The sequence below is a fragment of the Temnothorax americanus genome, unplaced genomic scaffold, assembly GCF_048541705.1.
Source record: "Temnothorax americanus isolate GAGA-0224 unplaced genomic scaffold, ASM4854170v1 Scaffold6, whole genome shotgun sequence".
NCBI lineage: Eukaryota > Metazoa > Arthropoda > Insecta > Hymenoptera > Formicidae > Temnothorax > Temnothorax americanus.
In genome coordinates this window covers 6,604,111-6,623,918 of record NW_027509751.1, presented here as the reverse complement: position 1 = coordinate 6,623,918, position 19,808 = coordinate 6,604,111, and the positions used below count along the sequence as shown (strand labels likewise).

The window sequence follows — 19,808 nt, the reverse complement described above, 5'->3', positions numbered from 1 at the left end:
TGGTGGATACTCAAAGCGTATACATTATATAAGATATCTTTTTTTTTAAATATATTTTACATTACGTTCTTGAAGATCTAATTATTCTTACTTCTTCAGATAGCAGAAATTTTATTGTTAATATATATCTTTAAAGTGCACACATCATATATATTATTAAGCAAGCTGCGTGTATTGTGGGGCATACGAATACAAAAATACGCAAATTAAACGTGTTGCCCCTTTCTCCCCAAATAAATATGCCAATTACGTACGATAATGCATATACCGGAAACAAAGGAGCGCACCTTTCGATTTTGTTCTGGATTCGCGCGGGGGTTTATTTCCTTCGCCCTGCTGGGGGAGAGCGATGAGATCGATAAAGTTCGAGGGGTTTCACGCCGCGCGTGCACACAAGGCGTACCCTGTCCTCCCACTTCCTCTCTCTTTCTGCCTGTCTCTCACCCCTCTGAATTAGGAATTCTTATGTGGGCGAATCCCCCGCGAGCGATATATTTATTCCGCGGTTCGGGGGTTGGTATCCTCTCTTTTCATTCACCCTCGGCGACGGGCAATATCCGCGGGGGGTCACCGAATCGGCCTGGCAACACAATGGCCGTGGAAATACGCGTCGCCCCCTCGTTCGTACTCTCTCCCCTGCTCTTCAGCGTCGTACATATACGACTATAAGAACAAGAACATGCCGATCAAAATTTCACCCTCGCCATCGCGCGTGCATCCGCGATATCACATTCGTCGCGAGCGATAAATCGGTCGCCCCCCATTCGCGTAAATTTGCGATGGCTATCGCGCGAGAAAGAGAAGAGGGCTGTCGGTTTATTTGGAAGCAGTATATAAGTACGTCGCGTCTCGGGAACGGTACGTTTTTTGCTGTGAATTATGACGACGAGATAGCATCCCCTGCTTTCTCTCCGTGTACCTGTGACGAGAAATACTATGGTAACTCTCCAATGGTCCGTGACCCATTCTGTTTCGAAAGAATTCTGGCGACGGCGAGTGAAAAGAAGTTAGAAAATTGTGAGGCTTCCATTCAAGAGGGATCAAGTTATAACTTATAGCCCTCTTTTTGTTGCAAAAAGGAAATAAGTAAACTCACAATCTTACAGGTTTGACGACAATGAAAAGCGCATTCAAAAAGCCAAAAGCGAGCTAAAAAAACATTTATATTTCACAGTTGGGCACTGTAAGCCGGCGCCAAGTAAAATATCAAAAAAGGGATGTAAGAAAACTCTTATGATACGTCTCCGCAAAAAACCGCCAGTTCTACATGGACTTGAAAAAGCCCATGAAGAGCTGATACAAGCGCCAAGCTGATACAAAATGACGATTCTGATCTGGATATTTAAATAACATTTATATTGCAAGTGGTTTTTTGTATTACATTTTTATTTTGAAGTGACATAAATAATGATGTGTTTCTATTTTTTTTCTAAAAACTATAACTGTTATCATAAAAATGTGAATATCATTAATCAAAATGTTTTTTTTCTCATGTTTTTTTGCGATAATATGTTAAAGTAAATATTTTTATTTATTACAAGTTTATAAAAGCTTCAGAAAGAACTGACACTATATAATTTTTATAGCACAACTTTTTATTTTAATAACTAATTTGGCAATTACTATTAAAAAATCATTTTTCTTAAAATGGAATCTTTTTTACTTACATCTCTCTTGCATGGAAGCCTTCAAATACGGTGAACTTCAAATTATATTGTTTACGCGCGTACATATAATATATTTTATTTAATATTATATTAGTACAATATCTCATATTATTAACTAAGTGATAAATATTGACTTGTTGAAACTGTTACATTTTTGTTTATATTTTTTAATCAAATGCAATACGAGGTACATTATAAAATAACATTTTCCATCAAAAATTTATTTAAGAGCCCAAACACTTTCGTAATAATATTATTAAGTTATTAAATAACAATACGTGATAACAGAGAAATTCTTATTAAAAAGATTATAGCTCTAACATAGATAATTAAGAACGTCTTCAATTAGCTTTGAAATTATCTCTCAAGAGCCGGTCATGTCAAGTCAACGCATTAATTTCTGCGGTGTTTAATGGTAAGCGAATTCGCCTACCGTTTTATTTCCTGACGATATGACAGGGCTTTTGAAGGGAAGAGGCCCGTAGACGAAGAACACGCAAGGAATCTACCAAGGGTTGAAGGGACCGAAAGGTGATTGCCAGATTATATAGTGAATGTCCCTCGGTCTACCAGGCGCCGTCTATATTTTCACCCCTTCAAGTCGCTCTTAATACCGTGCAAAGAGTGCGAAACAACTTTGACTGACAGCTGGTTCGTATAAGAATGCGAGCTTTAAAAAAGTAAGAGTTTGATTTCTTTCTGAGAAAGCGAACAAAGAGCACAGAGACGGTTGTTCGAATAAAGAACGGCGAAACGAAGTCACGAAATCTAAAGCCATTTAACGCTAACGGCTTTTAAATCCCTCACGTCGTTTACTAATGAATTATTTATACGTACTGTCAAAAAGTCGGTTATAATTAACATGTAATATAATATGCATTCAGGACGTATGGAGGGTATCATAATTTTTTATCGTATTATAAATTAATCGTTATCATATGATCTTTTGCGTGTGTCACAAGCACAAGCGCATTTCATCAGCAGTCCGTGATAGTTAATAATTTTGTAGAAGCGAAAGGAGCGCGAAGGGGAGGAAGGAAAGTGACGAAAAGAAGCGACGGGCAACGAGTCTTGCTTGGCGCCGCCAAGTGAATCACACGCGTCACGAAATAAACACGCGCAACGCGTGTCATTTGTACCCCTCTGACACGAGAAATATGGCGAGAAGTCGATCTTTTCGCGAGCTCGTTCTTTTTCCATTCGTTATTACTTCCAGCATTCGCGTAACGCAACTCGCTCCGATTTTAAATAGCTGGAAAGTAACCTGGCGAAAATAAGAAAACTAGTGTGTGTAAAGAGCTCGAAAGAAAATTAAAATTATTTCTTTCTTATTAATAACGATGATTTAAAGTCCCAATTTTTCAAAAAGTGAAGAAGGGAGATATTTCTCGTCACTAATTTTTAGATATAATTGACTATGATTGACTGTCGTATATGACGTAACGAATGACGGTCGAACGTGTTACACGTTCAGAGAAAACAGATTTGTCGGTCTTTCTGCCTGTCACGTATATTAACTTCTGATTTTCGCCGGGTCGGTAGAACCACAGTCGAGAGTCGTTCGGCTCTCAATGCGCGCTCGCTTCGGATGGCGGCCAGCAGGAAGTCCCTGAAAGCATGCCACCAGTACCGCTGTTTTTATTGGCAATCAACCGATAAACATTTACATCCCTCGTCGAAAACAGCTCGACGTCCCATTTTCTGGACGCGGGAAAACAATCTATCGGCTACTTCGCTCCGAATCGCAACTCGCGAAAGTCGCATGAGCGTTTTATCTCTGGTCGAAAAGCTTATACCCCGCTCAACAACATGAGCGTGCGTCACTGTCTAGTGTTAATTCAACGTTATGTAGTCCCTGTAAAAATAGGCGAACATTGAGAAAACATTTGAAGAAATTTGATTCTTTGTGTGAAGTAATAAATTCTTTATACATATATCGTATCTTCGAATTGGAAGAGGAAAAAAAGGATAATTTAATATTAAAGATAAAGAAATTTATTCGTAAATTAGACTTGATGCCTGAAAGTCTTCGGGGTAAATTTTATTTTCATCGAGATTTTAAATACAGTTTGTCTTGCCGGAAAATCCAACGTGGATAGTTACGAAGTTACTTTGAACGACATAATAACCATTCTTCAACATTGATCCCGGAGAAGATTTAATCCCTTATAATGTCTTATATCGAATGTTAAAGATTCCGCGATTCGTTTATTGCCTCTAGTTGGCCGAACGTTGAAAGTTGCGCGCGTTAGGCTTGATCGATTCGTTATTTTAGGCGCATCTGACGAGAGTTAGACCGTCGTCGGCGCATTGGCAGATATCCAAATGGGATAAGCCCTGATGTATACCCGCGTGAAAGCGACCACGGTACGTGTATATGCGTGCGTCCGTGCATGCATCTATCGTAACCGCACGCGTGAGTTACGCGCCCGCGGTTAATTCGCGTCAATCGCCCCGCCTGATCCGACCGTTCGGTTCGATACGGTGCGCTAATCGATCGTCCTACATATAACGTTAATTCTAATTGAATAAATCTGATGCGCGTAACTCGTGCTCGTGCAAACGCGCTGTAAATAAGGATAAGAGAAACCGGCGAGCCACGGTTGATTTTCTCTGTGAGCACGCGCCGCGGGTATAGCTAAACGACACACAAACACCAAATCGTGCCGAGGTCGCGGAATTTCTTTACCCAACCAATATTCTCTTCTCACCTGCGTTCGGTAGGCTGCACTGCCGGTGCTAATTAAGCGTGGTGCGTCGACTGGGTTGCTTTACTCTCAGCTCAACTCAGCTGCATATTCGCCAAATACCGCTATTCGATACACCCGAACTGGCCGAGGTCTCCTGGCGAGCGTTGGTGCTTGACGAAATATATACCGTAATTAGTGTAACTTATACTATTTATACCTCGTAAGCGTATATTTTAGAAGCAAAAACGACCGGATTCCGTTAGAAAAACGTAGAATTGCAGTAGTATTGTTCTGATCTCGATCTTTCGCGTCAACTTCTTTGCGTCGACTTTATAAAATACTACTTCTCGACCCTGAAAGGACCGTTATTAGTCTATAAGTGGCTAAAAAGTAGCGTAACGGCGCGTGTGTATTATAGGCGTGAGAACGCGCGGCAGCTCGAAGGTCCCCAGCTGTCATTAAAAATCCATTTATCGGACCGGCGATAAAGGCCACTGCGAATGGATTTCGAGGAGATAGTTCATACTCCGCGCGATCACGGCCGTCTCGACGCATCTATTAGGGATATCTTTTTATCTTACGTAAGTAACCGCAGCGATTCCTTGCACGCCTTGCCTTCGGATGATCTTCGATGATCGATAGCGACGGGACGAGACGCTACCCTGGCACACGTCGTTCATTCCAATTGCATGTAATTTTGTGTCTCTTAGATACAATTAATACATTCTGGCTCGATACCAGACAAACTGACGTCTTTACGGCTCTTCTAGAATCCCAAATTCTTTATATTATTGTATTAATTTAACTGAAATTACAGTATAGATAATCCCACGATAATAATAGCTATATACATACATCTTTTACGAAAACATGAAAAACTAATTATTTATTACAAACTGATTTCTTTAGAATTTATCAAATTCTTGACCTATAAATTTTATTCGATTCATTTCGTGCTATTAAATTAATATCAATAAATCAAGTGTGACAACCACGTGCGATTCGCTTACGGCTTACGTCATTCGGTCACGCGCTACATATTTCAGCAATCCGGAGTGTCCTTTGACCGATGATTCGATTGTCTCACCTTTGTGCGAGAAATAAAGCGAATAAGAGAGAGCGAAGAAGAAAGGCGCGGTTTTACGGAAGAAAGAGAAGCGGCACGGCGTGGAATTACGAGAGTGAGGCACAAAGAGGCGAGAAAAAGAAAGCAGACGCGCGCAGAGCAGAGCAACGACCACCTGAGCCAACAATAGTTTCTCGTTTAATCCACTTGATACACTGCCGCGCCATTATTAACTTTTTTATGCGACTCGCAGCTGCGCTTGAGCACACCGGACGAAAAAAATTCATTAGCGCGAGAATATAACCGGGGATTAGAAGTTATTCTAGGAAATCCATCGGATGCAGATAAGCACCGCCGCTCGAACAGCGATAAGGGACTCCGCGCTCGAGATTAATCTCTCTTAGCAGTGACATTAACGTTCCGAAGTAGAATTTCTGCGAAAGCAAAGCTTATCCGAGTGAAATTTAAGTGCAGAACATTCGTTCAGTGTCCGAATTAATTTCGGTTGTTCTTCAAAGGAGTCGACGTGTGCTTGAAGAATGGTTTTAACTGTTCTAGCTTAAGTTTTAAATAATCCTGAGACGCACGAACAGCCGATTTAATCTCGAAATTCACGCTCGTTTCTAGTTCCGTCTGTATATTCTCGTCACGTACTCGTTCCCGCGGCTCTTTGATGCCTCCGACAGATCTAAACGTCATATCTTCGACGCAACAAGATGCGGATACATAAACGCCGGAAAACGGGACGACGGAATCTCATCGTGTTAAGCCCCGTGATAATCTAGCTGGCAGGCGCGCGATTCTTGGCACGGCTCGACCGGATCCGCGTACAATGTAGATGATCGTGATTTATATAATCGCGCGTTGATGATATACATACGATCTGAAACGCATCCGTCCAGACGATAGAGATACGGAGCTAAAATTAAGTCGGGGGATGCCCGAAACTCGTCATACAGGATGCGACGTGCAGCAGTATCACTGCCGACGGATATGTACCGGACGGCACGAAACGACAATCGAAAGAGGTCGACGCCAGTCATGCGCGACGCTCGCAATTATAACGCAATTATTTGTACTTATCTCACATGTCAGCTGTTTATTTTAAAAATAATATTAAAATATTAAGTATACATTAAAAAAAAAAAATTTTTTATGCATTTCAGTAAATGGAGTCACATTGCAGTTGTATGCAAACTAATATTTACTAAAATGCAGAAAATTTTTTCCTGTGTTTCAGAGAAAAGCTTAATATTGTACAATTATTTAATAATATAATATTAAAATCCTGTAAATAATTAATACGCAATTTTTCAAACTTTTTCTTTCTAAATTATTTTCGGCTGCATTCGAGGTTACCGTACCTTCTTCGACAATTTTCGCGTGATCGGCGCGCGAATTTTCTGTTTACGTGAGTATTTCGGGACGTCGACAGCGCGTAACGATTCGACGCGGGCTAACAGTCCGTTATCGTCGCACTCGGGAGAATCAAGCTTACGCGAGTTTAATTCGATCTGGCAGGCCACGCGGGGTACACACAAGCACATGCACCGGCCACGTGTCCGCCTCGCTCTGGTTGACCACCTGCGGCAGCAGCCGGGAGATCTTTGTCGCGAAACGCCCGCTCTCTTCGCGTCGCGACACTCGTAGGTATCGCACCCGCGCGCGCGACAACGCGTCCGCGTCTCGAATTCCAAGGAAAACAACGCGCGTACCGTGCCAACACGGAGACACCGCCGCGGAATCGTCGTACACGCCACGAATAGAGCCACCTCGTGTATACGCATCTTCGAAACGAGCGGGATCGAGCCGCGGGGCCGAGGTCCGCGAAATCTCGCGAGATTCCGCCGAGTTAAATCCGTCCTCTCGTTAACTTCTTCCCACGTCGCACGCGTGAAAAGGGGGATTGATCTTAGAAACGCAAACATTTTCCTTGATTGATCTAGGAAATCCAAGTTACTCGTTAGTTTGCGTGCTAAATTTTCTTTATGAAATTATTAGCAATTTATAATTTAGCAATGATTTATAATTACAAATTTTATACATTCAACAATAACTGTTGCATATATTTTATTTTTTTATGTCGGCTATATGCTAATGCGTATATAGGTGTGAACGTTCTTCGTGTTAACAGGATTAAACAGCGAAGTGTGCCGCCGCAAGAGAAAAGGGGAAATCCCTGATACGTCACGGTCGCTTTTTCTCTCTCTCTCTCTCCCTTCCTTCGTCGCTCACACGTTTCCTCTCGCCGCTAGCAAGCAGCACGTAAATCCGCGTCGACCGCCTTTTCCTGCCCGTGATACGGCCCTATATCCCGATGCGTGACTAATCGCAACAAAAGTCCGACGTCCGTGCGTCTCGAGTATCTTTCTCGATGCCTGATGTCGGGCTCCTGAGAATCCGTGATCGCGAGACCACCGCGCGACGTCCTCGTTCGCGGGACTTTAGACTCCGCCGAATCTCTGCGGTTGTCCGGCGGCCTCGCGTTTCCGGACTCCGGATTCCAACGTTTCACAATTTTAACGCTCGTCTACGTTTCTACGTCTTTTAGAAACTCGATAATATATCGGCGCGCGATACATCGTGAGACAACGAGAAGATTCAATATCGGCTGAGCCGCTTGTATCCCGCTCGTACACGCGATAAGATATATGTGTACGCGCGTTAACTCGCTAATTACTAATCAGCGCGGCAAACGTGCACGCGCGAGAGCGTAATGACGAAGTGCACGAGTACTCCAACAAGTACGGGGAACACAAACGGTTTTCATTTCTTTTCTTCTTTTTTTCTCCCCTCGGCCTAAATAATGACGTGCGCGAGGCGAGTGCCTGAGTCCCCCGCCTCCGCCGCTTCGCTCGTTAAGATTAACGACTGGCCGACGAGTGCCAAGAGCGCGAGAACTCGGGGACACCGAGAGGAGAATCCGAAGAAGAGAGAAATCCCTTGAGCGCCCCTTTTCCTCGCTCCCTTTCAGCAAGCATCTCGTGAATACTGTACAAAAATACACGTTTCCCGTGAAGAAATAAAACTTGGATCGATTGTAGAATCGTATAAGCTTTTTTCCTAAACAATGCAAAATATCATATAAAAATCGATACATATTATGGCCATATGTTTGATAAAGATAGATAGATAGATAGATAAATAGAGAGAGAGAGAGAGAGAGAGAGAGAGAGAGAGAGAGAGAGAGAGAGAGAGAGAGAGAGAGAGAGAGAGAGTAAAATATATAGTTTGTACAATAATTTAAAAATATTATATCGCTTGAATATTTTTTTCGTGAAATGTTTTTATTATCAGTAGTAAAACGTAACATTATTATATTTCCGTCGTTAAATTTCGCTCGTATCTCGCACAGCTATTTGATAAGAATAGTTTCACACTTAAAATATTGTACAATAATTTAAAGATATTACTTATTTCGCTTGATATTTTTTTATATAAAAAATGTTTTGTTTCTTTTTTTATTATAACAAAAAGAAGTAACGTTATCGTCGTTAAATTTCATTTGTATCTCGCAAAATTCCCCTAAAATGTAGTGCAAATGTCCTTCGAGTGTCCAGAATTGGTGGGTGGGCATACTACTACTAAGCCCACAATTAATTTAAGCAGAATTGCATGTGTGACGTTATTAAAAATTTCCAGTGAGATTTCCAACGACTTTCGCTCGTTCCCCGAAGCCCCCGGCTTTCTAAGTTACCGTGTGTCCGACGTCGCGCATTTTCGGATGCCCGTCGTGCCACTTTTACAAACCCGCATCGCAGAGCCAGTAGGCAGGATCGTAAACCCCGCAAGGATATCGCGAACGCGGCTCGGCTTTATTTCGATCGTCCCGAAAACCGACCGTTGATTCGTGGAAGGAGAACCGGTCGTTTCGAAATCCGCCACCGCGCCGTACCGGATAAAGAAACTGGTCCAGCGACGATCACGACGACGACGACGACGACGACGACGATGCGGAGAGGAGTCGTTCGGTGATGCTTGGCCGTCGTCCAAGACTCGTGATGACCGCGGATTTATCGCGAGGAAATCCTGACTGCGGACGCGTGCAAACAAACGTTGCGCGCGGGAAACGAGCCATTGGCCAGCATAAAGGCCGTTCTACAATGGCTGGGCTTCGCCAATACGCTGGTCAAGTAATTTTAATTAATTTCTAAGCGATTTTTTATTCTTCGCTGCAACCGGAATTAGGAAAGATTAGACTGAGAAGACAACTAGAGTGACAACAGTCCGTAACGATGAATTAAAAAATATGATTAGTCTGAATTTTATACAAGGTTGATCGAAAGTGTTTAGGATTAATCAACGGCGAATTGAAGGTGATTGTACAAATTTTTCCCGTTGTTCCATTTTCTGCGATTTTCCGTATGGAACGAGCTTAAATCCACGAACGACGAGAACGATAAGAAACCACTCGGGGATTGTCGCGCGCGGCTGATTAACGCGGGAGGAGGCAAGGCAACGCGTCTCTGACCTGGATTTCGTTTCTTCCAACGCGCGATTAACGGGCAGACGTTACGCCGCGCGCTCGCTTTCTAGCGCCCGCGTTTCACGGCGGGGAGATCGAAAACGCGAGTGGTGAACGTGATTTTTCCGACTTGCGTAACATCGTGATTAGCGATAGGGATCTAGAAATCACATCGATCTCTTTACCGAAGTTGTTTCCAAGTCCCGAGCAAAATTCGCATATTACGCGTAAAAGTCACAGGGTAAAGTTAACGATATTTTTATACGTGAACAATATTTTAAACTTCAAGAGCGAAAATTTCGCGTAATAAAGCTGAAATCTCTGAGCGTTCTCTCTCGAACGAGCCTGGTCTCGCCGGCAATCGCGCTCCTACTCGTGTATCGAAGCGACACAGGGTATATAAAAGCGATGTCAGCGGCAAGGGGGCCGAAGAGGGTTCGTGTTCGACGAGCTATTTGACCCCGAGGGGTTACTAGTTGCGTATATAACGATCGTGGCGCGGGGATACAGATGCACACGCACACGCGTACACATGTTTCCATCGGATTCTGGATCCTTCCGCGCTTAAGTGTGTACACGTGCAAGAACTGCCAACGCACCACGTGCGTATACGAAAGAATGTCGGCGATTATGCCGCCGGCCCGATATCTCGCGGTCGGTCGGTCGGTCGGTCGGTCGGTCGGCCGGCCGGTTCGCTTCTGCGAAATTCGCCTTGCAAAATTACGATGGAGCAAATTCGCGCGCGCTCGTCTCGGCTGCCAAAACGCTCGTCCCGCCGGGCAGGAATTACGAGCGATCGTTAAAGCGATGTTGGCGGTACGGTATTATCAATATTGCAGCAATGTTGACTCGGGGAAAAATAGCCGGAACGCGTGAAAGGGAGTATAGGAAGTTCGGTGACTTAAATAGAACACGCATAAATTGAACTCTGCACAAGAGAAAGATAACTAGTTAAACTTTTTATTTTAGAAAACATATATCTTACACACATGTACAAAATATAAGACAGACAGTGTAGAAAGTGTGTATTGGACAAGATATTTATCAAAACATTTCTAGACGGCGACGGGAAGGAACAATATTTAAAGTGTAACGCTATAAACTTATTAGAGATGTAATTAATTATCTGCGCGCTAAGTAATAAGCAAATAAATATTCTGTAGATTCTCTTTCTATCATAATTATTGTGTTAAAAAGAATTATAATAACGTAAAAGTCGTAAGATAACAGACGAAAATAAAATCAGAAATTTGAATATAAATGACGTAACATGACTCGATAACGAAACGGTTCACATGAAAAAAAAAAAAAAAATGATTTTGTCCCTGAGTACATTTGTTCTCGGATATATGACGAGCGTGCTCTCATCCTACTTTTCGACCATCTATTTCTCGATAGCCTCGCAGTACTTAGCGAGCTGTCACGTCACGGGCATAAATCTTGCGGCGCTACCGATTTATTACACATGCGGCATAACGCGCATGGCGGCTTGATATTCTTCACTTTACATGAGAGAAAGAGAGAGGAGAAACCGAAGGAAGAAGAGGGCGCGGGGTATTCCAAGAAACGACATTTTTCATCGGCTCATTATGCGTCTCGTGACAAAATGGTGGCAAGTGCCTTCAAAAAATACTTGAATGTAATTTTCGGACAGTTTTAGCACGTTAATGAACGAATCTTTTACATATACTTGTGTTATCTTTTTTATAATATAAATATTTATAAAATAGATGTAATTTAAAACAAATGACACTGTCTAAGAAAAAGTTACATAGCACTTTTCATTTAAAACTATTCAATTTATACTAATTTTGTTTTAATAGTCCGTCGCAAAAGTAAAATGGAAAACTCTAATGTGTGACGTCGAATTATGTTTGTGTGTGTATGATTGATCACAGATGTGCGATTCTCCTAATCCTGATATCTTTGCACTTTAGACGTAATATAAAAAAAAAAGATTACATCGTCAACCTTGATCGTCTACACGTGACGCTATTAAAAGTCGATAGAAGTTCCTGCGACCTTGATTGTCACGCGCACATCAGATTAATAGGAGCCAACCAGCGTTTAGCTTAATTTAATCGTCGAGGTAATGTCTGTCAAAACATGGAGACGCTTCATTAGCTCTTTTAATACGCTGCAATGTAATTCGCTGCAATTTATTGCCGTTTAATAGGTATTCCTCTACCTACGTAGGAGTCTTAATTGTATGTTAAAATAGCTCGCATAATGAAGCTGCTGAAAAATTTTCTAAAAATCGTATATATGCTTTTGCACTGAAAAAAAAAACGGATATTTGTCTTTCTTGCAGAAATTTTTGAAAAGAAGTTTCGTTCGATACATGCAAAACGAAACCACACGTATCACCGTGACCTTCCGTAAAAATTTACAAATCGCCTCTTTAAATATTTCAGCTCGACTTTGGACCTCTATAAATTAACACGCGCGAGCTTGAAAATAATCCTGTTCCTCCCGTAGGCATCTTTTATATCAAAAATAAATCTGCCTCGTCGCACTAGACTACGAAATGGTTCCGCACGTGGCATCTGTAATCGAATGAAGTGTCTCGGATTCTCGAAACCGGTCAGAAAGAAAGGATTTAAATTTCGTGTTACGAGCGAGTCTCGCGCGAATGCAATATCGGCCAAGATCCAAGATACGAGCCAAACACTTCTTTATCGTCGGGGGAAAGAAAAACTTTCGAAATTAAATTAAAAATTATGGAGTATTTGAAATGTATCACCGGTCGTAACATTATCGCGTCTCTAAAGGGGATCTAAACTTTTTAGCTCGTATATATTTCGTAAATGTTTCGGGATTATTGCGAAACTTATATACAAAATAGCGACACGACTTTCGATAATCTCAATAACCCCAGAATCGACGAAGAAATTAGCCGAGGACCCGGGTTATTTTCTGTGGACATATACCGAGCCGCGAGAACGTTCGTTCGATATGTACCCAGGTCACGTTCGACGCCGTGACTATACCAGCCAAGCAGGTTTCGACGTCCCGTTTCGTTCGTTCTGGTACCAACTTGCGCTCGCGCAATCGAAAATACATCGCGGACCGAACGAATAATAATATTGAAAGACACGTAATACCGGTAGGATGCCACCGCTGCGAAAAACACACGTTACGGCAATGGCGGGTATATTTCTGGGCGCAGGATGCATTGTGAACCACCTTGAAAAAGCCTCTCGACCATGTTTCATAATAAAGGACAGCGTCACTGATTTTTAACGCGCCGCGTTTCGAGGCGCACGGGTTGAACCTTGAAACGCTCATCACACTATAATTTAACGAACATATGCGCGTGTTCCCGAGTTGGCACTTTGAGCCGACAATGATGAAAGATGCGATTCTACGAACGCGGTGATCCACTATGTTTTTTTCCAGTAATAATAGACATTTCTGGTGGAAATTACTTAAAAAACTCTGACTTTTAGTTCTATTTCTAAAAATTTGTAAAACGAAACACATCGTTCCAAAGCGACGACGCTTAAATCTAATTGTACGTATAATACGTGGGAACGTTATACAAAAAAAATTAAAGGAATATTTATGCGAAGCAAATGATCGCCACGTGCTTTCCTCGCGCTTTCGTCCTTTGTTCGTGCTGCTCGGCGATGCACGCGAGAAGAAACGCGTACGTTTAAACTGCGCAGCGAGCTAATCTCGGTGGAAGATAAGAGAAACGAGAGCGAGCGGGAGAGAAGACTAGCCAGAGAGAGAAAGAGAGAGAGAGAGAGAGACGGAGATACTTGGGGAGTTATGGGCAAATAAGGGGGGAGAAACGGGCACGTGGCGGGTGTGCCTAGGTCAACTGCAATGCCCACAATGCCCGAAAGCTAATCGAGAGGAGCATCGGAGGGGAAGGTTTGAACGTTAGTGAAATACGTCGGGTAATTTCGGAGCAACTAACTCGTTGCTTATACGCTCGCTTAGGATCTTCGAGTCGTCGTCTTCTATTTCTATACTTACTAGATCTTCCGAGGTTGACATAGGACATGGACGTCGAGAGGTAAAAGGGAGAGTGACGCGCATCAAGTCTTCTTAAGAATTCTTATATACATTTCTAATTGCTTTATCGCTACTTTTTTTACACGATCGTAATCTATTCGTCGCAATACATCATAATCATGAAATTATTTTATTAATGTAATAAAATTATATTATGTGTATTATTAAAAAGTTGGACATACCGTGTCATACAGTTCATGAAATCGCTCACATATCGACAAACTTGCATCAAACGTGATTTGTGATTTCTAGAGTTTCGAATACTTGATTGATAATGATACAATAATAAAATTGTTTTTCTCGTTATATAAAAGAAACGTGAGGTATTGCGATTAAGTTACATAACATGTCACTGAGAAACAACGAGTGTTCTCTTCAAAGGATGAACAAAGGATGAAATCGCAACGTGCCATTAATCAACCAGCCTCGTGCAAAAAAACATCCTCCACTTATGACGCACGCGCGCGCAAACGCACCCCAAATATCTCCACAGAAGACTCTCGGAATACTCTTAGAGGGTCGTTCGCGGTATTGTGCGCAGCGGAGGACTTTCCAGTTAAAATGTCAAAATAAACAGCGGCTTGAATTAAGCACCGCTCTCGCAAGGGCGATGGAGTAGGCGAAGAAAAAAGAAGAAACTCGCGTAAAGAAGCAAAAGAAAAAAGAAGAGAGAGAGAGAGAAGCGGATAGTGAGATCTCCGGGACGGAGAGGAGGAAGAGGCGAACTAAAGACTGGCACAAGGTGGTTTTGCGAGGAAGAAGAATTCCTTCCGCGCGTATCTTCAATAAGATAAACTCGAGGCAGAGCGCACCGTGGGATCTTAATTAATCTTAAAGCTAAGCACACATGGATCTGAAAAAATTTTCAAGTCGCTGGCGTTCTTGGCGAATTCTTCTTGTTTAAGCGTTTGTATTTTGTAATTTAACAAGCAGGCTTGAAATTTCATTTTACAGGGATACTTTGCGCACGTGTGCGTCTGGTATATTTCTGAATAAAACGATCGTCGAAGAACGCGCATTTTTACGTATGAAAATATCCGACTTGATCCAGCGTGTACAGCCCTTGGATTAATACGCACAACGCGGAGGGCAGCAACACCGCACCGCCGATAGAGGAAGGGGACAACGAACTTGCACCGTAATATCGCGTTCACCGACATTCTGGGTTAAGCGCGCCGCTGCGTAGAACGCGCCACGCGCGGAGAAATTAGCCGCGAGGCAGCCGCGCGGCGAAATCGGGGAGATCGCTTCCGAAACAAGGCGTCTTAAACCCTCGGCGAATCGGTGTGAGACGAAGTCTCTGCACGGGGATCTCTACGCGCGAGCACGAATTTGCTTCTTTTCACCGTGGCGGGAAAACTCGGTCTCGAGATTTTCGTTCTCGTCTACATTGATCGTATTCTATCATCTGCAACCCGAGTTTCTCATTCCGCGGTTGAGAAACACTGTCGATAATGTTACGGAATAGTGTTGGACCACGATGTTAATTCTCAGTGGTCGCATTAACCCTGAGTAGAAACAGGAAAGACCGCGATATCCATTTCAGGCTAAGCTTCAGCTCGTACTGACGCTTTCTTTCTCTCTCTTTCTCTTTGCTTCTCTCTCTCTCTCTCTCTCTCTCTCTCTCTCTCTCTCTCTCTCTTTCTCTCTCTTTATCTTTCTTTCGTTCTCTCTCCTATTCTCTCTATGGCGACAAAGAAAATCAAAGTTTACGTTAGATAAGGAGTTGCGTGCTTGCCGAACAAACGCGGAGCTCTTGAGCGCTTTGTTTAGAATCGCTGACAAAGATCCAGATTATATGAGGCTGGCACTAAGAATTGTGATAAGGGCATAATTCGAAGGCCGTGGCCAGATACGCCGGACGTTCATGTACAAAATAAGAAAAAATGATGCAAAGAGAAAAGAAGAAACGTCAATCTCGCTCGGTTTCTCAGATAAGCCGAATATTACGTTATTAATGCGAGTTGCATTTGAATCCAATAAAATTGAACAACAGTCGAAAAAAATGGATGTTTCAATTTATTTACACAATTCTTATATAAAATAGAAGCCTTCTTATCTAACGACAATCTTGAACATGTCAAACTGATTAGATGAGAAGATACAATTGTTATGAAAATTCAATAGATAAAAAATTGCTTTCTCCAATCGCAGACATTTGCCTAAAATACTGTCTCCTTTAAAAACAAACTTATTTATTGAAACACAACTATGGTCGACGCGAGACCTCCACGCGTGCCAATGAAAGGGATTCGAGGAAGTCGACAAGGTCACTCGGACCCTTTTGGGTCTCTGAAGTTCTTAGGCTTCTTAGGAATGTGAGTGATAAAAAAGAAAGAAAGAAAAAGAAGAATAAAACCGCCAAATATCCTGTTGGAGCCACTTCCTCGTTTTAAGCTCCCCCGACTGGTAACACTCGCATTCTTTGTTCACCTCCTTTTCATGGATTCTTTCTTTAGTATAACCGTTTAGTTAAGATCTTTGAGAGGATGTCAACGCATCCGTTGAAAGTTCACATTGTTCATGGCATCTTTACTGCTCACAAAACAAAACCCCTAATCCTAAAAGAAAAGGTACAGATAAATTCCACTTATGTAGGTGAAGTATACCATTATATGTGTTTACTAATGTATTTATCTACCTATTCTATTGTGTATCAAAGGCTAACAATTACGATCGTAAAAATGTACTATTAGACAATTTCCTCGATCTTGCGGCAGATAATACTTTCACAATTAGGACTGATATTTTCAAAATTTTTCTGAACAGTTTCGTAAATTTTTTACGCAATACTCCATTAAATTTTCGAAGATTAAATTATTAGGACATTTATTAAAACTTTATAGCAATTAAATTTCCAAAAAGTAGGATATCCAAATTTCTTCAAGTTTTCTCAATTAATGTAATTTTATTTTCTTGAAATTATTGCCTCGATACATTTACACGTTATGTCTCAAATCAAATAAGCGTCGATCGATATCGTAGCTCATCTGCAACCGAATGCGTTGGAGAAGTAACGACCGACGAATTCGGCATCGAGAAAACAACGAGCGGCGGCTTTCTCGCGGGGTCGCGTATACATTTAAAAAGCGCATCCGGCCACGTGGAGGCCGATTCGACGGGAGAAAACATCATTCCGATGTAAATGTGACCCGACTGCATAATGTTGTCGCCTGTATACGCCGACGCACTCGCTGCCGAAAAATACAAAAGTATAGGTAGGCGTTCAATTTTCTTTTCAATCCACGCGACACAACGTTTCGAAAGGTTCTTGCCAGACCTTTAGTAAAACACTTCATCGGTCCTGTGTTCTATTATTATTTCCTAAACGCAGATGAAGCCGTATAATTGGTGCGAAAGTGCGATTTCGTTATACTTATCATTGTTTGACGATTGAAGAACGAAAATATGAATAACTCGTCGCATATTTGTAATAAGGCATTTTTCGCGCACTAAAGTTTGTAAGCGCTGTATTATGCAAAGGGGGCGATTAAGGCCCAGTTTATTCACAAGTGTCGGTTAACTTTTAACCTTAGATTAATTCACTCTTGATCTTCTTCTAACGTTCCCCTTAGAAAGAGACGAAGTGTGAGTTAATCTAAGGTTAAAAATTAACCGAAACTTGTGTGAAACTGGGCCTAAGTGTATCGCGTAAAAGCTGCTTATCGATAATTCAATTTCCGGCTTCCCACGAAGTCGCGGCTTTCAACGGAAAGCCGGAGTCACAAATTGGCGGATCGCAAAAATGTCCTCGTGCACGTCATCGCCATTGATATTGCGCAATATTTGACGAGTCTCTGGGCCGTCTGCCAATTGCGATCCGACTTAACACACGTTACGAATAAAGCGGCGGCGGAGGATAAACGATATGAATCACAGACTGGCGTCAAGCGATATTGTACGACCAGAAAATGCCGTCTAGCCGGAAATCATAAAAAAATATTACAATTGTACTACATAAATTCGAAATGTTATTAGCCACTATAATAAATCAATCGCTCAAGAAAATATAAAAAATAGGACGTCTTTATATAAACCAATAAATTTCAGAAAATTATTAACACGTTGACTGTCACGTACGAGTTAACTCATACTGGCCTGACTTGCAATTAAATCGCAATTACGAAGAGATTCGTAGGAAATGCTTAATAAAATTGACAGTGGACCTCTAGGGTAAGAACAAAAAATTAATCATCGCCTCAAAAAACGGAAAATTAAGCGAAATTATAAACAAAAATAATATATATTTTGTTCATATAATGCAATGATATACATTTTATTCTCCATAATATGTACACACATAGATCCAAATTTATAATATTCATTTAAATAAAAAATCTACATCGCTAGATTATTTCAAGAAAATGCATACTGAACTATTTACAAAAGTTTACATTATTCGAATCATCGAGTGACGCGAGATCTAAGGAACAGCATGTATGTACATAATCCGTCGAGGATCTATCGAGCAGCGGCATAATGGGTTGGCACCGACGTCTGGCACGAGGATGCGATCGAGCGTGGACCGTGGACGCCGCGGACTTCCCTTTGTCCCGCGCGTGCACGCGTGCTCTTTGTTTACGCGCGCATTCCGCGGGTCCGTCAGGCATGCGGTCGGGGCCGCGTCGCGCCCGCCGTTATTGCATTCGCCGCTCCGCGGCAGCTTATCTGCATCACAAAGCATCGTCGCCGCTTTAGTTTGGCCTACTTATCCCCAGCGCGTTTCCCCGCCCGACAACCGAGGTAATGACACATCGTCGAGATAACAATTTCAGGAACGAAAGATACGCGGTGCGTCTGAAAATACTCGCGAGCCGAACGCGACACTCGAAATGCCATTAAAACGAACGATAATTTGATTTCGCGCAATGAGATGTTAGCTACGATTTAATATCGCGACTGATCTACGTGCTCAATGTTCCTCGGAAGAGGTAAAATTAAATTTCGAGGTACATTGATAAAGAATAAAGCGTGTTTACGAGATAAAAACATAAAGAAGGAAAACCGTTGAACAACAATTGTTTTATCTCGATAACAGTATAAAGGAGAGGAAAGCGTCAACATTCTAATTTATTCGAATATCGTTAGAGAATATTGTAATCCCATTTATGTTTGCAGCATTAAGATCTTCCTGGATTGATGTGAACCACTTCTATGATCTCGTTCGCGATAAATTTCTGGCACTTGCATAAATTGTACGGAAAAATAACCGTAATGCTTAAACATTTCCGCGTGAATCGGTATACTTCTCTCCGCGGTGGGGATCTGGCTGAAAAAGAGTGTAGATCTCTCATCAGCGGCCATTGTGCGAAGGGTAAACAGATGAGATCTATTATCCCACGCGTCGTCGCTTAATAGCACAGAGAGCCGGCACATCGCGATAAGTCGGTTAAAATATAAAAATCAAGATAACGCCGGAACACGGCACAACTTTTATAAGTACGATTGCGTAATAGCGGCTACGCATAAATTGAATACGAACACTTCAGATTTATACATTAAAAATCGCGCATCGTAAACATCGACTGTACTTGATAAATTGCCAAAAAATTAATAAAAAGAGTGGAAATGATGCGAAATAATATATTGTAGGGAGTAAACTTAGAATAATTAAGAATATTTTTAACGCATAAAGACACATATATGTGTATGTATCGTAAAACATCCTTGCAAGTGTGATAGCTTGACGATTAGATTAAAAAATTAGGTTCCATATAAAGTAACGTTTGGTAACCAAGATAATTAGGGATCGTCGACGAAGCCGATTATTTATGCAATGCGATTTGAATAGAGCGGGAGGTTCGCCGCACCATCGGCGACGGGATCATCGAGCCGCCGTTAATTGGACTGGATAATTCGCGCGAGAGCAATTAGGTGAATAAAACCCGCGCGCGCGC

The 19,808-nt window shown here is 42.0% G+C and overlaps 2 long non-coding RNA genes across 3 annotated transcripts in view; one reads left to right on the top strand and one right to left on the bottom strand.

Annotated features, from left to right (window-relative positions):
- Positions 1-19,808, top strand: part of LOC143905293 (uncharacterized) — a 96,746-nt gene that overhangs the window by 45,733 nt on the left and 31,205 nt on the right. The gene's annotated exons all lie outside the window — the stretch shown is intronic.
- LOC143904914 (uncharacterized) lies at positions 1,973-8,757 on the bottom strand. 2 transcript variants are annotated; one of them, XR_013259069.1, is made up of 3 exons: positions 4,939-8,757; positions 4,379-4,851; positions 1,973-3,522 (listed from the first exon to the last, which is right to left on the bottom strand). It is a non-coding gene; the product is annotated as an uncharacterized LOC143904914 (long non-coding RNA). The 2 variants fall into 2 exon arrangements; XR_013259068.1 differs by having other exon boundaries at positions 4,379-8,757.